Source organism: Ovis aries, chromosome 22, assembly GCF_016772045.2.
Source record: "Ovis aries strain OAR_USU_Benz2616 breed Rambouillet chromosome 22, ARS-UI_Ramb_v3.0, whole genome shotgun sequence".
Lineage (NCBI taxonomy): Eukaryota > Metazoa > Chordata > Mammalia > Artiodactyla > Bovidae > Ovis > Ovis aries.
In genome coordinates, this window is record NC_056075.1 from 8,721,223 (window position 1) to 8,748,749 (window position 27,527).

The 27,527-nt window shown below is 43.2% G+C and overlaps 1 protein-coding gene and 1 long non-coding RNA gene across 43 annotated transcripts in view; one reads left to right on the top strand and one right to left on the bottom strand.

The window, feature by feature from the left end:
• SGMS1 (sphingomyelin synthase 1) overlaps window positions 1–27,527 on the bottom strand; it is a 335,256-nt gene that overhangs the window by 248,571 nt on the left and 59,158 nt on the right. The window lies entirely within an intron of this gene.
• Window positions 722–15,613, top strand: LOC132658440 (uncharacterized). The gene is made up of 3 exons (XR_009598091.1): window positions 722–4,450; window positions 5,308–5,578; window positions 6,923–15,613. It is a non-coding gene; the product is annotated as an uncharacterized LOC132658440 (long non-coding RNA).

Sequence of the window (27,527 nt, forward strand, 5' to 3'; positions counted from 1 at the left end):
GGCCTGAGCCCCAGTGAACTTCCCAGAGGTCTGGTTTGGCTTGAGCTGACTCACTAAGGCTCTCGCTCATGTCAAAAAAGAAAAAGAAAAAATGTACTGCCCAGAGTTATCACTACTTGCACGTCTGCAGATTTTCCACGTGTTACTGGCCACATTTTCACAAGATGAGCACTCTCCTAAAGGGTCTAAAGAGTTTTTTTTAATCAGAGCCAATTCCCAAGTGGCACGGTGGTAAAGAAAATCCGCCTGCCAATGTGGGAGACTCTTACAAGAGATGTGGGCTTGATCTCAGGATGGAAAAGATGCCCTGGAGAAGGAAATGGCACCCCACTCCAAGATTCTTGCCTGGAAAATTCCATGGACAGCCCATAAGGTCACAAAGAGTTGGACATCACTGAATGAGTCGAGTACACACGAACAATTTTTACTGAAAATACCTCTTTTCTACACTATCTTTCTATGTCCCTGGTCTCCCATGTGGGGCCCTATAATGGAGTTTAAGAAATCAAACTCTTATCTCAGGGTGAGCCCCGCTGACCCCCCAGACTTAGAAAGTTGCTTCCATGTTCCAGCCCCAACAGAACCACAGCAGCAAGAGTAGGTGGCCGTGAGCCTGCAAGCACCAGCTCCATCTGACTCTCCCTCTCGGACTTTCCAGCAGGAATCACCCCTGGCTCACAAGCCCCTCTGCTCTCCAGAACTCCTCCCTCCAGCGTGGGAGAGCAGAGAGGTGTCAGGTGCGGCAACCAGGGACCCTTCCTCTACAGACTGCGTTAGCAGCCTTTCTACCCTGTTCTTTTCAAGAGGAAATGGCTTGGAAGAACTATAAACCCACTGTCTTATTAATAAAACTTTGAGGGAAGGGGAGCTTCACATAGTAACGTATACTCGTGTATATGGCTAAGCCGTTCACTCGTGCAGGATCCTCTGCGCCCCCATGGACTGTAGCCCACCAGGCTCCTCTGTCCGTGAGAATTTTCCAGGCAAGAATACTGGAGTGGGTAGCCATTCTCTTCTCCTGGGGATCTTCCCGACTCAGGGATTGTACTCACGTCTCCTGCACTGGCAGGGGGATTCTTTACAACTGAGCCACCTGGGAAGCCCAGTATAGACTCACTGAAGGGAAATCAGAAGAGAGGGACAAGGCACTAACATTACTAAGTATTTCGTGCCAACCTCTGTCATTCGAGATTTTAACAAAAACGCAGTGCTAGACTATGAAGATCACTAAGCTAGACAGACACTTCTTATCATCAAGTGAACTTGGACCTCACTTTACAGTGTTGTTCCAGAAGAGTGAGGACACGCCACGGGTGGAGAAGATTCTTTATTTCCCTGAGTGCCTCATTCGCTGAAAGCTCCCAGCTCTAAACTTTAGCTAGAATGAGGATCCTCCCAACAAAAGGCTACCCTAGATTCACATACAAGGGTATCCATCTTCACCCAAATAGTTGTAAAAATCTTTATGTGAAAAAAAAAAATCTACAGCTAACTAAACTTAGTAAACTCAGGGTTAACCCAAACCCAAAGGATGTCTTTAAGGTAAGACCTCCGAGCCTCAACACACTAAGTATGAGATGTGAATCACGGCCTGGGGCTGGTGGACATGCTGACCTGTCTCCTCTCACAAACCGGTTTCTCCCACCTCCTTTTATACTTTTCCCCATGGAGCCTTTTCACAGGAATAGTGTCCCACTGAGTCTATTCTAAGAAATGCTGCTGCAAAGTATTTCCTCAAAATAAGACCTAAATTCTTAATGGACTGATTCACTCTTACAGCTCAGTGGCCTCCCTCTTGGGACTGGAAGCCTACCATGGACTAGGCCTTGGGCTGGAAACCTTATAGCCCTGGAGACCTGGGAGGGCTCTCACATGGGAGCAAGGGAGTCAAGCCTAGATTTAGTGGGTGTTTCCCAGACCCCCTAGGAGACAAGAGATCAGGAGGGAATTTCCTGAGCAGAGTCCCAAACCGGGCAAATACTGTCACTATGAAGGTATTTGACTTAATTTATCTCTATTCCTCTCAACAACATTGATATCCCTTCTTTCTTCCCAGTGTTTAATTGACCTTCATTCACATTTATTCCTTGTGATCAAAACCCTCATCTCCTTTCCTCTGTGCTAACTAATCCAGAATAAGACTGAGGGACTAATACGCCTCAGAACCACCAGGAATGTTTGGACTTAAAAATGATTAAACATTGAAATATTTGGATAACAGGTTGACAAAGCACCTTTCAATACATTTGATCATGTTTTTACTTCCTGCATTAAGCTATTTAACCACAAAAATAATTACATGTGTTCAAATTAAACCTTTTAAGAACGTAAGCCCCAAGAAAGAATTCCAGGTACTTGGAATTCAACCACTTAAAGATACTCCAAGCGAACATTTTGATTAATGCCTTTCCAGGTTTCTTCCCTTTATATTGACTTATTTCTTTATTGAAAATGTTAATGTTATATACTCTATGACAGCCTATTTTTTATACATTTGTCCCATGTCAGTATTTTTCTTCAATACCATTGCCATGGTTACAGAATATTCCATTACACAGATGAATCATAACAGACTCACCCAAGCCACCTGTCTGGGTGGCTTCCAGCGTTCAGTTTCAAACAACGCTCACTACGCATACTCTGAACTAAGTCTCTGAACAAAGCTCTACTCATTTCCTTAGAAATTACTCCTAGAAGTAGGCTCCCTGAGTCCAAGGAAGAACACTCTGTTTCTCCTGGGTCACAGAGCACCTTGGAAAGAACAACAGGCCCCCTGAGTCATTTCCGTCTGCATTTCTCTCCACGTTGTGTGGCCGCCTTTCCCCAGTCTGTTCCTGTTGCCTCTGCTGTTAGTCTAATTATTATCCGGTTTTCACGATATTCAAATCCCAGGGTCTATGGGATATCCCTAGGTCAACAAGCTTTCCGGTGTAACTCTTAGTCTTTTAAAATAAGAGCTGATATCACCCTCTCTTTTGTGTTCCTAAATCTTTATCCATCTGTCATTTCTTTGATAGCTTTAGCTGAATGACTGATATGAGCACTCACCTAGGATGGTGTCCATGATAAAATATTGAACCTCCTGTCCCCACCCCTGTCTCATGATGTAATATTCAGCTTGCTTAGCATCACCCTGTTTATTTTTGTGAGACCAAGGTGTCAGTGGGGCAGTAGACAGTGGTGCTTCTTTTCCATCAGCGTGTCTCCTGAGTGGAACAGTGGCAGCAGCCCAGGCTCATGGTCTGGGTCCTAACTCTAGTCGACAGTGTCCCATCGGGAAGGGCCATGCTGTAAAGCAGAATCCAAGGGTGACAGCTCTGCTGTCAGGGCACAACCACCGGTCACAAAACTGGCTTCGACCGTTTGTTTATTTTCCCGGCATGCAATTTAGCCCAGACTGCATCTATTAAGTAGCGCAGATTCATCAGGTGATAAACGCTAGGTCTGTTCTCAAGGAACCACTGGACAAGACGTGGGCAAACCCAAAGAGCTCCAGTGTTTCTCTTGCGGGTGCGTTAGCATTCCAGACAGGACAATCCTTCATTGTGTGCAACCGTGCAAGGCCTGGGGGACACTTAGCATCCACACCCTCCGCATGTTCAGTGCTAAGATACTCACCCCTTATCACCACAACAACCATAAATGTCCTTACAGGTTTCTAAACACTAGGGTAGAGAGGGCGGGGTGGGGTAGGGTGCAGAGGACACCATCACTCATTAAGAATCTCTGTTTCTTTTTGCAGAGATGGAATGAACACTTAGGAAATGACAGAAAACAATTATCAATCTGATATGGAATTATGCAAATTCTAAACACCATAAAGGGTCGAGGGATCAAAGAAGGTGAAAGGTGCAGAGCAGGCTGCAGGCATGGGAGAGAGAGAGCTGCAACCTCTCTCAGGAGTCCAGTCCAGGGTGAAAGTTTGCTGTGACGTGCTTTCTCACCAGCATCGAGGACTGCCCACCTCCGGTAAGCTGATTACACCAGTTACTGCAAGTAAACCACATCCTACGTGCTTGGCAATGCCACCTTTAAAATGCTGTTATTGTTTCTGCCTTCCGACTTGGGGCAAGTTTTCTCCTTGCATTCTGGGCTCTCAGGGAAGGCAGGAAATCAGGGAGCCCCACTGAAGGGGAAGGCCACTGCCAGCCTAACCCTGCTGGGCTGTTCCAGAGACCTAGACAAGAAGCACAAACCCTTCACTGCAGAACTGGCCCGAATTTGCCTTGCCTGGTTTCTTTCTGCCCACATCAGCTGTGATCAAAGGACTGGGTTTGTGCCCAGAGGACAAGTGTGTCTAAGCCTCTGGGAACAATGCCCTTGTTGATCTTCTGTGCTCTGCTTGCATAAGGCCATTGACTGATTTCAACCTTGGCTACCATCAATATCTTCACCTTTTACCAGACGGTGTTGGCAGTGATATGTTGTCTGATGTCACCGTTACACTCAGGTGAGACTGAAAAGGTCAGTGAATGAGGCGTCTTTTATAGATCCTGTTCAATGTTTATTAATGATGTACTGGATGCTAGGTATTATAAGGCTGTGGTGCTCAGACTTATTTAAAATGCAGATTTCCAGGCCTCAGAAACTCTGCTTCAGTTAAGTTGAGGGGTGCAGGAATCTGTAATTTAATCTATCCCTGGTGTTCCTGATATAGATGATCCATGAGGATCCTTTATGAAACATGGCCACAGAATGACAGTAAACCAAAGAAAAAAACAGCTTTTCCTTGATACTTCGCATTCTATCACCTTGAAATGTACTCTTTACTAGCAAAATAAAAACTGAATGATACTGGGTTTTCTCTTGAGAGTACCATGGAAACATATATACTAGCATACATAAAATTTAGTGGGAACTTGCTGTATGATTCAGGGAACTCAAACCAGGGCTCTGTAACAACCTAGAGGGGTGGGATGGGGTGGCAGGTGGGAGAAGGGTTCAAGAGGGAGGGGACACATGTATACCGATGGCTGATTCATGTTGATGTATGGCACAAACCAACACAATATTGTAAAGCAATTATCCTTCCATTAAGAAGAAATAATTTTTTTTAAAAAAACTGAGCGATCAACTTCATTCTGAGATTAGAGTTCCTGTTGTAATGTACTTGTATACAGATATGGCAATCTTGCTATTAAAACTTGTATTTATGTGTATTAAAAATTTTATATTTTATTCTCCACATAAGTGCTTGATCACAAGATGAGTATTTGTTATACAAAGCACACTGATTGTGATTTTATTACCTTATAATTGGATAGTTTTACTAGTTTTTCAGTATTTCTTACTCTATCTTCATGAAAGATTATCTTAGGTAACCATCTGATTACCTGCATCAGACTACACGCAAACTAAGGCATAAAGAGTTCACGCCGATGTCTAAAGATCAGAACAAGAACCTACACTTCTGGAATGCGGTATCTTTTCCTGCTAGACTGGAAACGGCAAAGAGGATTTGCGCCACCTGCCAATTCAGATGGCCTAGCAGACCAGAAACAGCTGCCTACACAGTAACTAAGAGAGCCAGCCAGAGAACGGAGCCATAGCGGATGAGCAATGCCTGCCACGAGCACAGGTGAGAAAAGGGGAGACCTCTGTGCACACCTCTTCATTGGCAAAGACCCTGATGCTGGAAAAGATTGAAGGCAGGAGGAAAGGGGGATGACAGCGGATGCAATGGTGGGATGGTGTCACTGACTCAATGGACGTGAGTGTGAGCGAACTCCAGGAGATGGTGAAGGACAGGGAAGCCTGGCGTGCTGTGGCCCATGAGGTCACAAAGAGTCACACATGACTGAGCAACTGAACAACAACATCTGTGCACACAGACCAGACAGGCCACCCCTCGGAAGGGTTAGAAGCAGTTAAACTGTTTGTAACTATCACTTCCTTCCTTCACGGAACAAATACCACTAAGTGCATGCCAGACTCTACGCTGGGCACCAGGGATATACCAAGAGTGCTGAGTCTACCAGTGAGATGGACTTAGTCTACCTGTGTGATGCAGGATGACGGTACCTAACCTAGGGCTTTACCTGACAAGATGGTAGGTTAAGGGGTTCCCAGGTGGCTCAGTGGTAAAGAATCCACCTGCCAAGGCAGGAGATGCAGGAGACACGGGGTCAGTCCCTGGGCTGGGAAGATCCCCTAGGGGAGGAAATGACAACCCACGCCAGTATTCTTGCTTGGAAAATCCAATGGACAGAGGAGCCTGGTGGGCTACAGTCCATGGCGTCGCAAAAGAGTCGGATGTGATTTAGCAACTAAACAACAACGATGGCATTTTAAGGGAAGAGGTGAAGAAAAATAGAAGTCAACCAAATCTCAAAAGGCTCGGAGGAAAGTGGAAGTGAATGCTATTTCTGAGGAACTGAAACCAAGCCAGTCAGGGCTGGATTACCGATGGTGGGGCAGCGGGTGGTGTGTAGGCTGGGGTGGTGTGTAGGCTGGGGTGGTGTGCAGGCCTGGGCTATTGCCAGGTCACACAGGACTCTGAGATCATAATTTCAACAGAAGATTATGGGGCATTACAGAAAAGCTGAGTAATGCCTGTCTGTTCCCCGGTTTTGCTTTGGGTTGGGTTTTTTGGGGGAAGCGGGAATAGCAAATTTGCATTTCAAGAAGATGGGAAAGAGTCCCAGTAAACACAGAGAGGTGTGTTGACTGAGGTGACCCAGGTGACCAGAACCGGTGAGTGGCAAACAGTTGGAGAGAAGTAGGTGGATTTCAGATACTTTTTGAAGGTGGACTCAATAGTGACTTGGTTTGGGAAAGAATATAGAGCAGCGGTCTCCAACATTTTTGGCACCAGGGACCAGTCCCGTGGAAGACAATTTTTCCACAGACTGGGGGTTGGTTTGGGGAAGATTCAAGCACATCACGTTTATGCTGCACTTTATTTCTATTACTGTTACATCAGCTCCACCTCAGATCATCAGACATTAGACCCTGAAGGCTAAGGACCCCTGGTATAAAGGATGAGAGGAAAGGAGAAGACCAAGATGCAGCTGTGATTAAAGTGCTTTGAACACATTCAGCTGGAAAATCTGCAAGGCAGCTGGACCAACCACGGCTGGAGATCTTCAGAGAGATTTAAGATCTGAAAATCTGGGGGTCTGTAGGCACAGAAAAAGAAAAGACCAAAAATATCAATCGTGTATCTTCCTTTCCAATCTAGTTAAATTTTATGTGTTATGCTACTCCACCTGTAAAGACTTAATGCAACAGAAATGTTATCATATAAGTGTCTGATTTTGTAAATTACAGCACTTAACTGCAATTTTTTTTACATCTCATAACAACTTAATTCAAGCAACAAGAAAACTCCTGTTGTTGAAAATATTTCCTAAAGATTTTGTACTTTTCTGCCTTCTTACATATGGCACACCAACATAATTTTATCTTTCTCTGGAGATTAAATACCTTATAAATCCTAACGACATCCTCATAAGGGGCATTAACTGACACTTCAGAGCTCGGCCTATATGATCATCTCGAGCCCCTCCCAGAACATCTCCCCAGTCAGTGAATGAGGACCACCTAGCTCTACTTGCTGTCATCTGTCATACTCCAAGCGCATAGAGCTGTTTTAAGTTGCTGGACTTGGATTCAAGGCTAAGAGATGGGGGCAAGATCCTTGAAACTGTAATAGAGCCATCCACTCTCAGGAGGTTTGGGGGGATAAAAAGGCTTGTTGCAAATTCAATCAAGAGAACTAGAGTAGCATCTCCGAAAGTCATGACTAGAACCAACTGTAGGACTCATCCACCTTTAAAAAAAAAAGAAAAAGACTGACAATTTCTTTTCTGATAAAATACAAATCTCCTAGGAAGAAGGCACTAAAACTGACAGTTATTTCGCTTCAAAGAGAATTTCTGATTTTTTTCCCCTGCAAACAGGTTTTACTAGGAAAAGCTCAAGATGCTGGTGCATAGACATGGAAAAGGCTGCATGTCTCACACCTTTGCCTAAAATCACTCTGGTGGAAACTGTCACTTTTTCTTAAAATCCTCCCACAGCCACCACCACTAACACTGGATTCTCAAGGCACTGCTTCAAAGTTCCAGCAACCAAATTAGACCTTGTGGGAAAGAAAGTTGAACAACCACACCCTATAACTTCTGCTTTTCATTCTTCAAAGACTTGCACTTCATCCAAAAGAGGTGCGTAAACAAAATTTTCCAGGTTCTGTGTGTCTAAAATGACCATAAGTGCATTTCATCTTCCCCTCCAAATTATTTTTAGAAATTCAAAAAGATCTGACGCACATATTTACAAACCACTGTTTTGAAGTGCTGCCACTCACTGAATTCTTAGACATCTGTTTAAGAATAGCTTGTGAGACACCTGAGAACTGAGAGAGAAAGCAGAGAAACCAGAATTTCTACGCCTTCATCCATCTAGGCTAAAGCAGAAAATATGCATAAAAATATTTTTTGTCTGTAAATAATAAAGGTCAGAAGAGGGAGAATTTATGAGTAGCATGAGTCAAAGTAAAGTGGTTAAAAAAAATTGTTTTAAGGACCATAAAGAAAAGTTTGTGAGAAAACAGAAAAGCTAAATGTATTTAATACATAAAATGTATAAGACCATACATATGCATATTATATATAATGTATATTATATATAACATATAAAAATATAAAAAGCTAGCTGTCTATAAATTATATACATATATATCACAATAATATATATTGTTCAGAAAGTCCCAATTTTATTTGTTAATTTGTTTTTATTTTTCAGCAAACATTCATGCATATTTTTGGAAGGGGGGTTAGTTATTGCAATGTAATGCCAACTGTGAAAGAATAAAGTGTTTTCTAATCTCCTAGTTTTTACTGTTTTTAACATGATCTGCCACCGTCCAGACAGCACAGAGGAGTTATGTTAGTACTGAAACCTTCCTGGGGACCAAGTGTTGACTTTCTGCAGAGCATTCAATGTTTCAAGGCAAATAGATATTTTCCATTACAACATGCTGCTGGAAAAACTGACTCTTAGCGGGTCTGGCAACCTGACTTAGGAGTGACTCTAAAGCTGAGGCTGATTTTCATATCACTTGGAATCTCGGTGGGCAGAGGGAGGGTGTGGAGGGGAGGAGACTGAGGGCCTGAGACAGTAGCTCCAGCACCTCCCTGCAGCAGGCCCAACAATCAAGCTATTTTAAAAAGCTGAGGCAAGTGGATACACATGTTACATATCCAGTCACAAAAAAATATGAACCATGAGAACAAAAGGGTTTGGGGTAAAAATCCAAGTAAAAAGGAGTTTTTGTAGGGATATAACCTGCAGGTGAGTAAATCCCTGAAACAAAATTGAAACAGGGATGTAATGTTCTACTTCAGAGGAGAAAGGGAGGGCAAAATAACCAGGCATGAAGTAGTTGCTTCAGCAAGAAATAGATATAAAACACTGGCTCCCAAAGTGAAAAAGTGAAAGTAGAAGTCACTCAGTTGTGTCCGACTCTTTGCAATCCTATGGATTGTAGCCCCCCAGGCTCTTCTGCCCATGGAATTCTCCAGGCAGGAATACTGGAGTGGGTTTCCAGGGGATCTTCCCAACCCAGAGATCAAACCTGGGTCTCCTGCATTGCTGGCAGATTCTTTACCATCTGAGCCACCAGGGAACCCCTTGGCTCCCAAAAGCCAAAGCAAAATAATCTGCATGTTGCCACCAAAAACTTAGTGTGGTCCAATGACCATGCTTGTGAGTACACTTTACAGTTAAGTTTTTAAAGCAAACCATTGTTTCACTTGACTTGATTCCAAATATCTTTTAACTTAAAAAAAATAAATAAATTCAAACCTACATTCACTCAAGTAAGAGGGAACTAGCCAGTAAAGGAGCCATCACAGGCAATCCCAGGGCACACATTCCCAAAACGTCCTGCACCAGCAGAAGCATCACAATCAGGACTCACTTGCTACCAGAGACCATTCTGAGGAAGAAAACGACCCATCTGGATGGACAAGTGCTGATGCCTCTATTTCCTCAATGTCTGCTGTGCTTACCTGCTATACTCACATGTGCTGACGTAACTTGTAGGAACGTGATAATAAAACAACAATATCATATAACGGTTACTGAATGCTGGACGTGTCTGAAGAGTTACTAATTAACCCATTAATCCTCGCAGTAACTCTGAGAGGGTTACTTTTATTGTCCCATTTCATGGGTCAGGAAACTGAAGCACAGAAAGGAGAGGTGAGGTGTGCAGGTCACACAGGGAGGGGATGAACCACAGCGTCTACTCTTGCAAACACCGTCTCTAACAGGGGAACCCGGAGTTCTATACCCCATACTTCTACCCCTAAACCTAAACACTCTGTGAACCATGTCACAAGCCTGCGGCAGCAAAGGCAAGTCGGTTGAAGAGTCTTCTTCACTTCACTTGTGTTCCCATCTCTAAGCTAGATTCTCAGTTGCAACTAAGAGTTTGCTTACCCTCATTTCAGTTCTTTCCTTTACAGAAAATTAAATCAAAAGCTTTTACTGAAAAGCTAAGACAGACCCAGTGTATCAGGTCCAACTGACCTCAACTCCATGAAGTAAACCTGAGATAGATCCTTCGGGCAACAATAAACTAAAATGCAACCTTGCAGTTCTAGAGGGTGAAGAGTTTTGACAATGTAAAGGAGAGGGAAAATGAGAAAGTGTAAGCCGAGGCTGGCATGACACCCAGTGTGCCTGCAGCACACAGCCCCATGTTCTGTAAGCTCTGTCCAAACATGCCGGAAACCCTGAGGATGGGAACCCGAGGCAACCACCCCTCTTCATGTGCCCAAAAGGAACTGAGAAGTGTGTGCCATTTATTCCCATTTATGTGTTTGATCTATTGAAATCACCTTCACCTTCGATTTGCAGCTGGTAAATAATCTGGTTAAATTTTCATAGGTTTGGTCTGAAAGGAGGAAAAGGAGATGAAAGGAAAGCAGCTGAGGCATGGGTGGTCGCTCTACGAAGATGCGTACAATATTACCAAAGTCAAGCAAAGGGGAAGTGATGAGCTTTGAGGATGCCAAGGCAGCTGTTTCTCTGAAACACGTGTGGAAAGAACACTGGGAACCTGTCTCAACAGGCGAAGTTTTGTAATGTTACAGGCAATCACAGGGCCCCTCTGTGCCTGGCATATTTGAGATTCCTGGCCTTAGTGGAGCACAGAGGAAATCGCCATCCTCAACAGTGCTTTTAAAAATTCTTCTTCCCATTCCTATAAGCAGTGAATTTGGAAAGAAGTGCTGGTGTGTCCCTCATTGGTGATTTGTTGTTTGGATGATGAGAGGAGACCAAACGATTTCCTTTCTCGAGGATCTGTATCATGCGATTTTCCTGCTAAATAAACAGCACTCTGTAGCAACAAACACAAGGCATAGCCATTGCAGCAAAATCCAGAGGCAGAATTTTAAAAAACAAGACTGCGTAGAACATGAGGCACTTGAATCTCATCCCTTAGACCTACTAAGAACCACATAAGGTAGGAATTTTTAACCTCATTTTTAAAAAAAATCTTGGAAGTTCTCTTTAACAAAATGTTGTTTCCACCCCATAGTGGGTGTCACTGCTCCGAAAAGAGCCTAACAGAGGCTCCTGGTTGATAGATATGGGCAGGTGGCCACGTGAATGAAGATGACCTGGTTTATTAAATTCATTCACTCTCACCTAAAGAGGACTGATGCAGAAACAAGGCGAAGGAGAGCTACTCACTGCTTCTATTGAACCAAATCACAAATCACAGCATTTGAGGCTGGCTGAATTAAATAATAAAATAGGACTCTACTTCAGAATCAGGAGTAACAGGGCAATTTTTAAAAGTTCAGATCATACCACTAATTTAGTGAATATGCTTCCCTTTTAATAAAACAGGTAGATTCAAGTGTAGGAGCACTTATCGTCCTAGTTATATGCAAAATAAATGATAAGTTCAAAATGCCAGCAACCAGAGAACAGTCAGTATTTCCAGGCTTATTCTCTCCGCAAGACTGTGGCTCAGTCAGTCTCTCTCCACCATCAGTTATCTCAGAAAGCATCACAACTTTTAAAACAAAACCACCACCAAAAGAGGATGAAGCAGGAAGTTCCACGGGAAATCATTGTGAAACTGACTGGAGTCAGCCTATGAAAAACAAATTTAAACTTCATATCCCATTAACTTGGATGGTGTGAGCTCCAACCTGGGCGGAGCTCAAGTTCATCTCTAACTCTTCTCCAAGAAAAGGAGAGATGCACACATAACTACAACAAGGCACATAGGTATTTAGGACAATCTGGTTTTTGTTTGTTTTTCAGTTAAGCATGGCCAGTGACTAGAAGAACCAGGAACCAATAAACTCAGTGCAAATAACAAATCACATGCTGGTCTAGCTAGCTGAGGCACCTTCCTCATCACATCCATCTTCATCAGCTCCAACCTCTCTCCTGTCTGAACAAAGAAACCTGGCCACCAGTATCTTTCTTTTTTTTTTTTTTTTTTTTTTGGCCATGCCACATGGCATGCAGGATTTTAGTTCCTGGACTAGGGATGGAACCTGCACCCCTGCAACGAAAGCATAGTCCTAACCACTAAACCACCAGGGAAGACCTAAGACAGCCTGATATTTTAGTTGTTTAAGCTTACTGTTTGTAAGGAGAATGCTTAATCACTAATTCCACTTTTTTTTCTTCATATTATGGGAAAAAAAAAAAACCTAGTATATGCAAAAATCTGTGATGGGCTAATGGTCCCTTAAGGGTCCCACATTTCTGCACTATTTCTCCAGATACCTGTTTCTAACAGCTTCCCAATGAAGCAACTACAAATTCTAACCCCTCTAATCTGCATAGGGCTGCCAAACTAATTATCCTAACGCACCACTCTGCTCAGCCCTCCTCCTGAACACAGAGGCAAATTCTATTTGCTATTTGTTTGCAAGGCTGGACATCTAGCCCCCCCCTTATTTCCTACTGCACTTCCTTCCCAACCTTCCAGTCCAGCCAGACTCCTATACTATCAACCCCTAAACAATGCTCTCCTTGACTTACAAGCATGCTGACCACTCTGCAGCTCTGAAACACTCCTCGACCTGGGAGGCTGTATTATTTACCACTCCAGTTAGCCACCTGCTTCTCTTACCCCTCCTCCTCAGCATCCTTTGACAACTTTTACTTCTGCTCAATCCCTAAATGGACAGCCACCTCCCAGGATCCTACCCCTTTCCCTTCTTCATTTAAGGAGTAGAAGTTTGTGAGTCAGAAATGGAGGCAGTGCTGTCTTGCCCAGAAATTTCAAAATTACCTTTGGCCAAAGAACAGAGGATGGAAAGGTGGGCGAAAAGTAACTTTACAGTGGGGAAACTTGACAAGCATTATCTCAGTCAAGGGATCAACGTCAGTATCAACAGTGGTAAGACATGTTGACACTATGTACTGTAGACACAATGAAAATGGATAACCCAGTCAAATCATGAAAAAGCATCAGACAAATCCCAAATGAGGGACATTCTATAAAATACCTGGAAAAAAATAGCACTCTTTGAAGCCATCAAGGTCATAAAAAATGAGTAATATCTGAAAGCCACCATAATCTAACACTCTGGGAATCTAAGGAGCTAGGACAACTAGATGTAACATGACACCCTGAATGGGATATTGAGACAGAACAGGGATACATCATGTAAAAAATTAAGGAAATTCGAATAGAATGTGGCTTTAGTATTAATACTGAATCATTAGCTAATGACAGATGCACCATACGAATATAAGATGCTAGCAGCAGGGGAAACTGAGCAGGGGGAACATACAGGAACTCTCTGTATTGTCTTTGCAACTTTTCTCTAAATCTGAAACTAATCTAAAATTAAAAGTCTGCTTTGAAAGATTATCTTTGGCTCCTCCATCTCCCCTGCTGTCGTGCAAAATGTCTCTTTCTGTTCTCTCCTCTCGCATTCCCTTGCTCGTCACACTCTCTAGTCTTTATTTCCCAATCCATCCCCCACAGTGTTGTCAGGATAAGATTTCAAACACTCAAATCTGAGGATAACGCCCTCCTGATCAGAGCCCTTCAATAGCCACCCCCCTTACCCACATCAGGAGCAGCACACCTTTTCCATATAGGCCCAGGCAGTAAGAATTTTAAGGTGGGCAGGCCTACCCTACCCTGCAGCACTGAAGCAGCCACGGAAGATAGGTAAACAAACGGTCGTGGCTGTGTTCCAACAAAGACAAGCACGGGACTGGATCTGGCCCACAGGGCATACATACATCTAGTGTGTCAAACCCTGGCCTAGTGAAGCAAGTCTAAACCCTTAAACTAACATTCAAGGCATAATCCACAGACCCCCTGACCCTTCTCTCCAGATGAGCCCTCCTTCCTTTGGCTAAGCTCTTTGCTCCTACATGGAGGCACCCCTGCTTCTCCTCCAGCTAGACAAATTAAGGTCCCTTTCCTGGGAAGGGTCTTCAGATCATTCCACACAAGAAAAATTCCTCCCTTATCGTAACTCCATCCGGTCCCTTGTAACTCATCTGGCACAATATCAGTGAAAATATTAAAAATCATCAGGGTATCATTCAGTGATGTGTATTTGTTCAGAGTAGTTCTTTCAAATCAATTCCAAGTATGTTTAAGTTATTAAGTAACACAAAGTCAGTAAAGACATTCCCCCATGCCTTCCAAAGACTAGCAGGTAATAAATACTAGTACCTACTTATTAGTACTATACTTCCTAAAGTGTGTTAGAAGTACATCATGGCATGTTAATAGGTGTACCCTTAAAAAGAAGTGCTTCTTAATCAATTATGTCTAAGGAATTCTGGGTTCAACTAAGTTAAGCAACTTCCTCTGTCCTAGAAATTGTCAAAGCCTACATTGTACATTGTGAATCTCCTTAAAGAGGGATATATTATACAATAACTCTCAAATCTGTTAGACCATGAAATTTTTTTCACATTTTTAGCATCTGTGTCCTGCAGAACAGTTAGGGAATTGTTGAAATTAAGCATACTCCTACAAGGTGGACTGAAAGTTCTAATTCTTTCTATTTGTCACCGTGGCTGAATAATGCAGGCTCCCCCACCCAAAGACATCTATGTTTCAATCCCAAGAATCTTTCGATGTTACCTTAATGGAAAAAAAAAGACTCTGCATGTGTGATTAAGGTTCTTGAGATGGGAAAATTATCTGGATGGGCCCTAAACGCAAACAAAGGTATCCTTATAAAAAAGAGGCAGAGGGTGATCGGACAGTGGACGGAAGGAAAGGAAACATGACCAGGAGGCAGAGACCAGAGGACAGAGGCCACAAGCCAGGGAGTGTCAGCAGCCACCAGCAGCTGGAAAAGCCAAGGGACTGCCTGTCTCCTGGGGCCTCCAGGGGGGAACACAGCCCTGCCAGCACCTTGAGGTCAGCCCAGTGAAATGCATTTTGGATTTTTAGCCTCCAGAACTGAAAGAAAATAAATGTGTGTTGTTTAAGTCGCCAAGTTTGTGGTAATTCATTACAGCAGCCATAGAAAAGTAATACAGCCACAGCACCTATCACGATGCTGTGCTCTTTGCTGAGGTTAAACATTCCTAAGTGAAGTTAAATTAGCCCTGTCCACAATAGGTCACAGTTAGCCTTAGCTAGTGAGGTTTCCAGGCTTTCCTGGTGGCTCAGTGGTAAAGAATCCACCTGTCAATGCAGGAGACATGGGTTCCACCTCTGGGTCTGGAAGATCACCTGGAGAAAGAAATGACAACCCACTGCAGTATTCTTGCCTGGAAAGTTCCATGGACAGAGGAACCTGGCAGGCTACAGTCCATGGGGTTGCAAAAGAGTCAGACATGACTTAGCAACCAAACAATGACAAAGTGAGGTTTCATCATCCATTTAAGGGAAACAGGTTGAGCCAGTGGTCAGGAATCTGGACCTGGGTTAAACCACCTCAGTTCAAATGCCAGCTCTAACATTTACCAGTTTATTGTATGACCTCAGTCAAGGCATTTATCCTCTTTGTAACTCAGCTGTCTCATCTGTAAAATGGGACTATCTTCATAGAGTTGCTCTGTGGATTAGATAAGATTATGTATAAAAAGCACTTAGTTTTCTGGCATATAATACTCACTCAATAAATGAAAATTACTATTATTACATTACAGTAGTACTGTGACTTAGAAGCAAAAAAAAATCTACTTTCAACTCTAAGCTAAATGTCATATTCTTTTATTTTCAGTTTGGCAAACTAAATATCTTTACCCAATTTCTAACTTAGGACATTTAAAATGACCTCAGCAAGGTAAGGCAAGTGGAAAAGTTCATGCTTGCCTCTCTGAATCATGGCTTTTAACATGAGACTTGATAAATTATGACAGCTAATAGCTCTAAGACAGGCGCTTAGTGTCATGCATTAAAATCATGTCATTCATTAAAAAGCCTACAGCTATTTCTCTTGTAGGGGCTATCTATATTAGTTAGTTCAAAGAGCCAGCAAAGACGTATTTTCTTAATTATTAAGCTGCTGATGCTCAATTTGCTAGTCTTTATCTTAATGTGTGGTTATGCTTACATTAAGAGCAACAGATGGAATGATTCTGATAGGCCCTAATACAGGGATGTCACAAGGCCCTTGAACACAGCAAAGAGATAAGGGTCGTGGCGTAATGTAGAAAAGTCCTCCCAGCATGTCTTCCACCTCTTGGTCTCGCCCCATCTACCACTATTCTCTGCACACAACCTAGGCACCACTTGCTGTCACGTTCTACAGTGAGACCAGCCTACGTGAGTGAATTAGGAGTTTCCATACAACGTACCTGATCATAAATATTGGCTCACCATTTATCACAGGTGCATGAGACACAGAACTTCAACTCCTAAAGCCTTTAAGAGACTTCTATGAAAATGCAGGAATCCTTAGCAAAATTAATATTTTAAAACTAGCTCCATACTTTAGTATTCATTAGAGTAAAAGAGTCAAAGTAAGGCTATAGGAAGAAACTAGGAATTTTCTGAAAAAAGATATAGAAAAAAAAGATCATACCACCTTCACTCTCCTTTTGGGTGTCACAATCAAGAATTCTTAAAAAAATTATAGCTCAAGCAACTTAATCTATAAATTTCCTAGAATTCTGGTGAAGCAGGATGGGCCATGATGACTTGAATTTGCATGAGAAACCAACAGATATCATAAGAAAACTGATCAAGATCTCCTTAAGACACAGGAACTAAGAACATCCAACAAAGGTGGAAAAGGGCCTCCTCAACTTCTGGGGGCTGTCGCAGGTAGAGAGGGCACCCACAGACAGAGCACAAGAAATGGACCACAGATGAACAGAGAACTGCCTGGTCACATGGAACAAGGACGCAAAAAAAGTGTCATTAACACAACCAACAAATTTCACACTCCACCACACCCCTAAATGCCAGTCCACCATGGTCTGCCCCACGAGTGATAAAGGAGACAGCCGAGCTGCGGTCAGCTCTAGGGACTAGGCTTGGAAGAACTTTAAGGATCTTGAGTCACTCCTGGGATCTGCAGAGAGAAAGAGGGACTTAGCGAGAAGCACAGAGAGTAGGAGTCTCAGAGCACAGTCGGTGGGAGTTCAGAATATCTACACTGATTTCTACACCCTCACAGTCCATCCCCTCACAACTGAGGAGCTACAGAGGCACCAGTCACACTAACGAGTTATGGCAGAACTGGGGCTGTGGGAAAAAACTGAAAATAAGTCACATCTCTGACCGCATTCAAGACAGAGAGATAGCAGCACCCGCTTGGTGGTGACACACAGATGCACAGCATACAGTATACAGGTCAGCAGACACACAGCCAAGCTGTCCTGGTCTGTCGATCGGGGACCACTGAAACAGTGAGGTCTGCTAGTTCAAGAAAGTTAGCTTCAACTACTGAAAAGGTTAAAAGTTAGGGATTTTTAAGAAGCACTTCCTTTATTTTAAAATTTTAAAACAGAGGTTGCAAACCCAAACGCCAGTGGACTCAGGCATGGAGAGCAAACGGCTGCAGCTGGCAGGTATGAGGAACCAGAAGGAAGCTCCAAGCGGGCAGCCACTGCTCAGCCCAAGGCCACTGCAGCCATGGAGTGGGGGCGCGGGGGTCCCCAGAGAGGGCTCCAGGCTGTCACCAGCACAGGCCATTAGGCAGTCACAGAACCACTATCTGCTTGCTTTCCTTTAAGACTGTAAAAGTCATATGAGTGAATAAAATATAGTTCCAAGAAATATAAATGAAGTGAAAATCCCTGCCCTGACTCCCCCAGTGGCTAATAGATTAGATCACTATGTACGCTTCTTATTCTAGACACACAAAATGCTCTACAAGCTGTTTCACTTAACAGTATGTCATGGACGGTCTTCCACATCAGTACACGCAGACCTACTGCATTCTTCTTACCATAACTATAGTTAGAATACAGAATTTCCATGCTAGAAGATGACTGCAGAGGCTCTAGGCTGATCCCTTCCCTTCCCCTCGGTCTCCCGAGGTCCCCAGGTCCTTCACCCACATGGGAAAGAAGCAGAGCCCCCAACACGGGGTGACATCGGCAGCGTCACCAGCATCACATCGTCGTCTCAGCTTTCCGGAAGAGCAGAGCTTCCAATATGGGACATGGAGAGCAAAAGGAGAGCTAAAGTATCTAAGAACAAGGTAACGAACTGTAATCAGTGAAGAACCTTACAGCCATCCACTTTGCTTTTTTTTTAATTATTAATAGCAAATATCTGCAATCACTCTAAATTCACCCAAGTTACTTAGAATTCCCTTAGCAGTCATGTTCTATCTATTTCCAAAACACACATGAAGTGGAATCAACTGACATTTTCATGAAATTCACCATCTTCCTGATCCAGGCCTTAAAGAAAGAGGGCAAGGCCTGGCCTCCGAGCAAGCTGTTTACTCCAGCCATCCATAAGATGCCAGTTCCTGGGACTTGGGGGTAAATCCAGAGGGGAACTAGTGGAATAAAGGATGTGGTTGAGCCCTTTGCCTCAGAGGCCATTCTTATAGAAGGAAATAGTTCTTAAAAGAAAGAACTCTAAACTTCGAATTTGAAACATTAATTCTGTTACTAACTCAAGATACCAAAAAGCTAATTAAGTATTCAGACCTTCAGAAAATCCAGTTTAGCTCCCGGATATAGAAAAACCTCTCTGTCTAAAGTTATAAATTCCCTAGAGGCCAAAACCTCCTGGCATGGCTAGCTTTCAAAACATTTTAGGAAACTTGACCTCAAATTAAAATCAGCATTTCAGCAAGGGTTACTTACAGTCTTTGAGAAACTGTATTTCAGATAAACACAAATTGCAGAAATAATTTATTCCTTATCCTATTAATACAATTTGCTTTATAAAAGAAATGCTTAGGGGTTTTTTTCTGGTATACTTTATCGCCAAGCTAGCAATAGGGAATATTCCACATGGCTCCCTTTTCCCTCTTTTCCATTGCCAAGTGGAATCCACCACCCTAGCCACCCTGTCTCCTGACTCTCTTCTCCTCTCCAGCCCCTTGCTTTAGGCTATCACTAAATTTCAGGGTGACCACAGTAAGAGCCTCCTTACTCATCTCTGTCACCAATCCCATTTGTTCCCTACAAGACTGCCAAGAATCCCTTTCTCTCACTCAACAGGTATTTATAGAGGCCCTCGTATGTGACAGACACAAGGATGGAGCAGGCACACCAGCAATCTTTGCCCCTCAGGACCACCCAGAGTGGTATCAGACAAGTGATCAGTACCGTGGAGAAAAAGAAGGCGGGGAGGTGACAGGAAGGGGGGTGGGGGCTGGGTTACTTTATTTACGTGGTCAGCAAACGTGAGCCTGTCCCCGATGGAAGGGGAGAGGACCAAAGGGTCAGGGAAAGAGTATTCCAGATGGACAGGAGCACAGGCCTGTGCATCCGAGGCCAGCAGAGGCCAGGGTGACTGGACCACAGCGAGCAGGGCGAGACTCCTAAGAGGTGTGATCGGAGAGGGCTGACGCTCAGGGGGTGTGGGCTCACAGTGACCACCAGGAGTGCCTTTGGAGTGAAATGGGAACGATGCTTTCTTGCAGCAATTCCTATCTAGGATTTCTTGGAAAATGTACAGTTCTTCCAAATCTTGAGAAAAATAAGTTGAGAAATAGGAGGAAAGAATCATAAATCTCCCACTTGTTCAGCCATCAACCTAGAATCCAAGGACATCAAATCCAAAGGAGGAGCAGAAATGCTGACGTGCAGAGGTGAAGGTTAAGGCCAACATTTTCCAGAACTGGGCCAGGAGCACGTAGAAGTGAAGCTGCCGCGATCCAATCACCCGGTCTTGCTTACAGCTGTTACCCTGTTCTCAGTGTGTGTTCTCAGTCCCGTCCGCTGCCAATGCTGAGTCGGTCTCACAGAGTCAATGTTAATACGCTACACAGAGTATGCCATCGACAAATCCTGGTTCTACATAGTGCTGTTAATCTTGCTGGAAGACCCAAATGTTAACATCATTTAGACATTATCGGATCATGTTCAGAAACATGTTTTAGAATCTGAATATTAAAAACAGGGTACTTTTTTTGTAAATGTACTAAACAGTATTTCTTATTTATTCAATAATTTTTAGATATCCATAATAATGAGTAAAGAGCAGTAAGAACACACTGGAAGTACTTTAAGAGAGGTTAAGCAAATTAACTAGCTTGTTGCTAGATATGCTTTAAACATTGTAAAATTTTTAATAAAAATGAGGAAATGTTTACGAGGAAAATGTGCTTACCAGAAGAAATGCAAAGAAAAGATGCAACTGTTGTAGAAATCAGACTCTAATTTAAAAATCTAAACTAGCAAAAATAATAATAACAATATTTCAATAGCAAAACCAAACCAAGGCAACCAGGAAAATAATTTTATTGTTTGAGAAGGCAATGATTTTATATGAACCTAGGGAACCCAAATCTTTTATCAAAAGCAATGAGTGTGCCTGTCCATTGCTCCAGAGACACTATACATTTCAAGGCTATTCTCTGTACAAACATGGGAACTCATTGCCTCTATAGACAAGAGAAACCCATGGGGACATGCTTCCCAACTGTAGGCAGGTGGCCAACAGGAAAAGCCAGAGGGAGGGTATGGGAGTTTGCAAGATTAAAGGTTACACAGGGAACTAACATAGACATACTCAATGACAGAAACTATTCCTGCCACTTGACATATATTTATTTATATAATCCTCACAGTCTCTCAAAGAGATAAGTGCTATTATTAAACCTACCCCCATCTTATAAGAAGAAACTCAGGCACAGAGAAATGAAGCTAGTTTTCACACAGCTACTAAGCAGTAATGAGTGTGTGAAAGTCACTCAGTCGTGTCCAATGCTTTGCAACCCCATGGACTATAGCCTGCCAGGCTCCTCTGTCCATAGGATTCTCCAGGCAAGAATACTGGAGTGGGTTGCCATTCCCTTCTCCAGGGAATCTTCCCAACCCAGGGATTGAACCTACATCTCCTATGTCTCTGCATTGCAGGCAGATCCTTTACCATCTGAACCACCAGGGAGAAGCCAGACACAAACATGGATCCTGGCTCCAGGTCCATTCTATTAACCACTACACTTTCCTGCCTCCATGCTAGTTCAACTGGACCATATGATTTCAGAGTACGATTGGCAAGTTTTACATGCTAATGGTTCAATGAACTCTCATTAACACCATCATCAGCACCATCATTATCACTGCTTACCTGTCTATTTTTTAAATTATAAGAACATTTTACTTAAAGGTACTACACAAGCTTTTATCCTCATGTGCTGAATCTAATTCCTCAGAATGGAAGCTTCCCCATTCTTGCCATAAAAAATAAACAAGTCACTTAAACAAGTCACTGCTTAAATTCCATGCCTGAAATATCCCAGATAAACAACTTGGAATGAGCCAAAACACCAGGATGAAAAATGGCAGCTGGCATCTTTTGATTCATTGGAGAACTGGATACTGTCAGTGTTCCAGAATATGACATGTCAAGGCCTTGGACCTAACAGTCACTGCTGTAGTCTAAGTATGCATTGGTCTGGATGCTACTGAGGGCAGCCCCACAACGACCCCCTGAGACAACACCTGGAAAAGAGAAATCTGACCTAAAGCAGACCACAAAAGCTAAGGGAGGAGACTGGCAAACACGCCACAGAGTACACGCCACAGATCAAAGACCTGCTACTGGAACTCCAAGGCTTGGACGAAGGAGACTCCTAATCATCGCTTTATTCGCCACAGTCTTTACCGCTACTTGCTGTCGCTTCTTTAAGCAACAACAGTGTCCCGTCCACTGACTGCATACCCACGAAGCCCACTCCCACCCAGCTGCCAGAGGTGTGCCCGTATCTCTCCCTCCAGGCCATCTGCAATCACTCATATTCTGTGTCTGCTGCCACATCTGTTCTGCTGTCCACAAAGGGAATCACACACGATAAACACACAGGCTGTTTGGGAGTGAAAGTGGAAAAGAGAAAGGATTAAATATAGTTATCTTGGCCTAATGTCTGAATACGGGAGATCTGTCTATCAGATATATTCTAGATGTAAACCCATTTAACTGCTAAGGAAGCCGCATCCCAGAGAAGTTAAGTAACTTGCTCGTGGTTGTAAATGTCTGCTGCTGCTGCTGCTAAGTCGCTTCAGTCGTGTCCGACTCTATGCGACCCCGTAGACGGCAGTCCACCAGGCTCCCCCGTCCCTGGGATTCTCCAGGCAAGAACATTGGAGTGGGTTGCCATTTCTTTCTCCAATGCATGAAAGTGAAAAGTGAAAGTGAAGTCGCTCAGTCGTGTCCGACTCTTCACGACCCCAAGGACTGCAGCCTACCAGGCTCCTCCGTCCATGGGATTTTCTGGGAAGAGTACTGGAGTGGGGTGCCATAGTTTATCTGTCTATTATCAGCAGTTTCAGCAGGCTGATCCTGCCCGAAGGACACAGGAAATATTTTCACCAGCAGAGGAGAATGAAGCTTCTCGTACAGCGAGCTCTGGAGAGACACCCACAGCGTGGAAGGGGCACTTAGGAGTTACAGAAGGGACAAGATTAGATTCAATGTATGTCCCATCACTTAGAAACTCCTAAAAACAAAATCCTTCTCAGTTATTAATCTAACTGAATCTACCATAAGGAACTTCAAGTCGGCTATGTAAGCTGGAGGAAGCATCTAACACCTCTGTTTAAACACAGGAAAGCTTGTTAAGACAGAAGAAAGGAAATAGGCAGCTATAAATAGCCCAGCAAGAAAGTGATTCTTAGTGGGAACTTTCACAATTTTTCCTTCAATTGACTGTAGACACATACATTCATACATATACATTTGTATGGAAGCGTGTGTGCACTGTTTTATATTTTTCCTTGTTGATTCTAGCAATACAACGACCAAGTCTTAATACCAGGCACTGAGAAAACAAGGAAAGAACATTAACAATGACAAGTGTAAGTCAAATCAATGGAGGGCGAGAGGCCCTCTCCACAAATTTCTGGCGGCCCAATGCTTTCAGCAAAAGATCTGGCAACAACCATAAAAGGCTCATACTCCAGCTGAGCAACAAGCACATGAAAAGATGCTCAAGATCATTAATTATTATAGGAACGCAGCTCAAAACTACAATGAAGTAACATTTTACACCAATCAGAACAGCCATCATTTAAAAATCTATAAACAGTAAATGCTGGAGAGTATGTGGGAAAAAGGGAACCTTCCTACCCTGTTGGTAGGAATGTAAGCTGGTGCAGCCACCATGAAGAACAGTATAGAAACTAAAAACAAAGCTACCTCATGATCCTGCAATCCCAATCCTGTCCATATATCTGGAAAAAAAACTCTAATTTGAAAAGACACATGCACCCCAATATTCATGTAGTACTATTTCAATAGCCAAGACATTCACTGAAAGATAAATGGGTAAAGAAGATATGGTATATATGTATACAATGGAATACTATTCAGTCTTAAAAAAAAATGAAACAATGCCATTTGCAGCAACATGGGTAGACCTAGAGATTATTAATCTAACTGAAGTAAGTCAGACAGAGGACAAATATCATACGATCTCTACACTTTTATGTGGAGTCTAAAAAAAATGATACAAATGAACTTATTTACAAAACAGAAAGAGACTCACAGACTTAGGAGAGCAAGCCTGCACTGACCAAAGAGGATAACAGTGGCGGGCTGGGGCAGGGCGGGTGGTGCCGAGGGGCAGAGAAGCAGGAAGATTAAGTCTGGGATTGACGTGTGCACACAGCTATATATGTATGGCAAAACCAATACAGTACTGTAAAGTAAAATAAAGTAAAATTAAAAATTTAACAGAAATAAAAAATAGATAAAATAGATAAGCAGCAAGAATTTGCTGTGTAGCACAGAGAACTGTGTTTAATATCTGGTAATTGCATGGATGTGAGAGTTGGACTGTGAAGAAAGCTGAGCACTGAAGAATGGATGCTTTTGAACTGTGGTGTTGGAGAAGACTCTTGAGAGTCCCTTGGACTGCAAGGAGATCCAACCAGTCCATTCTGAAGGAGATCAGCCCTGGGATTTCTTTGGAAGGAATGATGCTAAAGCTGAAGCTCCAGTACTTTGGACACCTCATGCGAAGAGTTGACTCATTGGAAAAGATTCTGATGCTGGGAGGGATTGGGGGCAGGAGGAGAAGGGGACGACAGAGGATGAGATGGCTGGATGGCATCTCGGACTCGATGGACGTGAGTCTGAGTGAACTCCAGGAGTTGGTGATGGACATGGAGGCCTGGCGTGCTGCGATTCATGGGGTCGCAAAGAGTCGGACACGACTGAGTGACTCAACTGAACTGAACTGAATAACCTACAGTGGAAAAGAATCTGAAAAAGAATATATCTATAGCTGAATCGTTTCTGTGGTACACCTAAAACTAGCACAGTGTTGTAAATTAGCTACATGTCAAATTTTTTAATGCTAAAAAAATAAAAATACTTTTAAAAAAGGCATTATACTCTTTGGCCCAGTATCCCTATTTCCTTTGCATGTCATATTCATGAGTTGCCTCCCATTTTTCTCATCATGTTTCTATCCAGTTATGATCAGAATCTACATATAGTTTCTGTATCCAGCTACACAGTTTTCCTAACAGCAGTTTTCAAAGACTGCATTACTTAGTAAGGGACCACAATCACTGGGATGGAAGAGACCTGCTGTGTCTCTTTGTGTTGTAATCATGCCTTGTTATTTAAGAACAGTCTCTGAGCTAAGCAGCGTGTCACCCAATTTAGTGCTTACATTGGGCAGATAAAAACTTTTAAATCATAGTTTAAGAACCAGTAAACTAGAACAGTCAATAGGAACAAAAGAAGACTTGGAGCAAAAAAGGCCTAGTTTCTGAAATATGAAGTAAGGATTTGACCTCAGGCATATCAACATTTCTCTGGGTCTGTTTTTCCATCTGTGATACAGTCTGTGAATGTTTACTGTGCACGGGACACTGGTCAAGCATTCTGCACACCTCGGCTCGCTGGAAGCCCATCACAACAACACGACGAGCGGGTGTCATCACCCCCATTTAACAGCCGAGGAAACAGAAGCATGAGCTTACAAAGTTTGCATCAGCTGGCAGAGCCAGGACAGGGCACAAGCCATCTGGAGCCAGATCTTGCTGCTAGATTAGAGGATTCCTGGGTTCCTTAAAGCTCAGACCCTCTATGATTCTGACAGCCCAGTGCTTAGTTGGTCACGTTCAGGCCAGTTTTTTGTAGTTGGTCAACGCTGGTCACAAGTAACTAATCTTTTATCTTCAAACACTGTGAGATTTAAAGCAGCTACCAAGACCCTGACTTCAAACCCTGACTTTAATTAAAGGTCAACCTAAAACAAACTAGAAATCCATATGGTGCTTCAAATGCTTCTTGAAGATTCAGCTCTCCATTGATGTCAGAAGAACTGAGTTATTAACTAACTTGAAAAGCAGAAGGATGCAAGAGAGAGAAACATTTGCTTCTGGAATAAGTGAAACTGGAAATATAACCACAGACAGTTTCCAGGCTCACAAGCTGGTCTCCGCTCAAAAGTATTTCAGATGGGCCTCCCCTACCCCGCTACTGAAGACTCCAGCAGTCTGCCCATCCTCCACGACCAGGCAAAACAAGAAAGGAGAGATTGAAGCAACACTTCCAAGCCATCAGAGACCATATCCTCATCCGGGATCAGAAAAGCCCACCCAAGTTCACATGCATTTCTTCTTTTCAGATCGACAGTCTGAGGCCCACCCTTTCTTTTCTTTCTTTTCTCAAGTCCCAGTCTCTCCTCAGTCCAACTCACCTCACCCAAATAAATGAATGAAATGACCACTTTCTAGATCAGAGATTCTAGGAACTCAGCTGTGCATAAAAATCCCGGTGTCTGATTAAAATGCAGACTTCCAGCCTCTATACCAGCAGCCTATGGTTTGGTGGGCCTGCTCTGGGGCTCAAGAATTCACATTTCCCTTAACACTCCCTGCATGCATGCCTCTCACACACAAACACGCCCCTGTCCTCCTCTGCCATGTACACAGGTAGAAAACCACACTCTGATAAACGCTATAGAGAATGCAAGAACAAAGTTACATCTCTTTAATTTTTTTAATTGAGGTGACACTGGTTTATTACATTATGTAAGTTTCATGTATCTATTATATTTCAACTTCTGTACAAACTATAGGGTGGTCACGGCCAGAGGTTTAGTTTCCATCCGTCACCTTACAGTTGACCCCCTTTATCCATTTGACCCACCTGCCCCACCCCTGCCAAACCCCTTCAACTCTGATAACTACTGCTCAAAGTCACATCTCTTTTAAATCATAGCCTAAACTTTGTGTCCATACTGTTGATGAACAGAAGGGTTTTCTCTGATTTCCCCTTTCCCTGTGCATCTGCCCCTGATTCCCAAATCCACCTTCAAAACACACTTCCCTCCCCTGATCTGAGCACTGATCTGTGGCCCTCACTGGGTGAGCTCTAGCCTGTGCTGTCAAAAAAAAAAAAAAAAAACAAACCAGCAACAGAATTCCTGGCAGCCTCGGCAAATCATTCCTAGCACTGAACAATTGCCTTGAAAACGTCAGAGCAGTAGCTTCACTCGGGAACTTCCTACTGAGCACTCTGGGGCACTTACAAATGTGTGGAGGGGTGCAGTGGACCACCTGGGCCTGATGACGGGCTGATGATCACTGCTTCTGAACCCAACATTCTCCGGCCTGATGGGAGCCTCGCATTTCCACACTCACAGATGGTGCCTACAGGAAGGGCATCCTGTATACACAGGCCAAGCAGTCTTGTGACTACTGGGAAAAAAATAATGCCAAGAGGCTGGTAATTCAACTAAAGGAATGTATTACACCACAGTTAAAATGAACCTTGCTAAAATACCACGATACCGAAAACCATGTTAAATCCTCTTATATAAGAAACTCTTTTTATGGAACTTGTCTACTATGCAATCAGTCCCTTAGTGACTGGGGTTTAAGTTACAGGAATCCACAGGTGCAGGGTTTCTGATTACACCTGTGCATCCCTTGGAACAAAGGTGCTGACAATCTACCTCTCC